Genomic DNA, 850 nt, shown 5'->3' with positions numbered 1-850 from the left:
TGCTCCGGGAAGAACAGGCACATTGAAACCCTACAAAGTATCGACGGTCATCCTGTTAACCTGCAGACTGTCCAGAATGATGTCGCATACAACTCTTCAGTACCATAGCTCGGATTTGTGGTGTATAGTAGTGCTATTTGTGTAATTTTTACTCTATTGCGTAAGCCGATGTGTATATATATATATATATATATATATATATATATATATATATATATATATATATATATATATATATATATATATATATATATATATATATTAGTAATGATAATAATAATAATAGTAATAATTATCATAATGATAATAATAATAATGATAATAGTAATAATGATAATGATAGTAACAATAATAATGGTAATAATAGAGATAGTTATGATAATATAATAAATTATATAATAATAATAATGATAATAAAAGTAATAATAATAATAGTGATAGTAATAATAGTGATATTGATAATAATTATTATAACAATAGTAACAATAATGACAATGATAGTAATAATAAATGAAAATATGGAAAAGCCAAATGTCAAAGAAGTCAACTAATTTTGCGGCCTTTAATAGGATGGATTCATTTCCTAATATAATTTTGTTATTGGTTGACGCCAAGGCAGTATCAGAATCATTTGGACGAGGGAGACTCCTGCTTGAAAGATGCCTCGATCGAATTAATTCTGTGGTCCTTTCCTCAGATAATAATGCCGCCAACTTTAAGAGAATATTTAAAAAATGCACCCGAAAACTGAATGTCAATAATATAAATAAATAAATAATAAGTAAACAAATGGATAAATGAATGAATGAATAAATAAATAAAAATTTACAGTAATGCGACTATGACGTCA

Source organism: Oratosquilla oratoria, chromosome 7 (genome assembly GCF_046742065.1).
Source record: "Oratosquilla oratoria isolate Oo_2021 chromosome 7, ASM4674206v1, whole genome shotgun sequence".
In the NCBI taxonomy this organism is placed as follows: Eukaryota; Metazoa; Arthropoda; class Malacostraca; order Stomatopoda; family Squillidae; genus Oratosquilla; species Oratosquilla oratoria.
The sequence above is the reverse complement of the archived record's forward strand: the minus strand, read 5'-3'. Positions refer to the sequence as shown.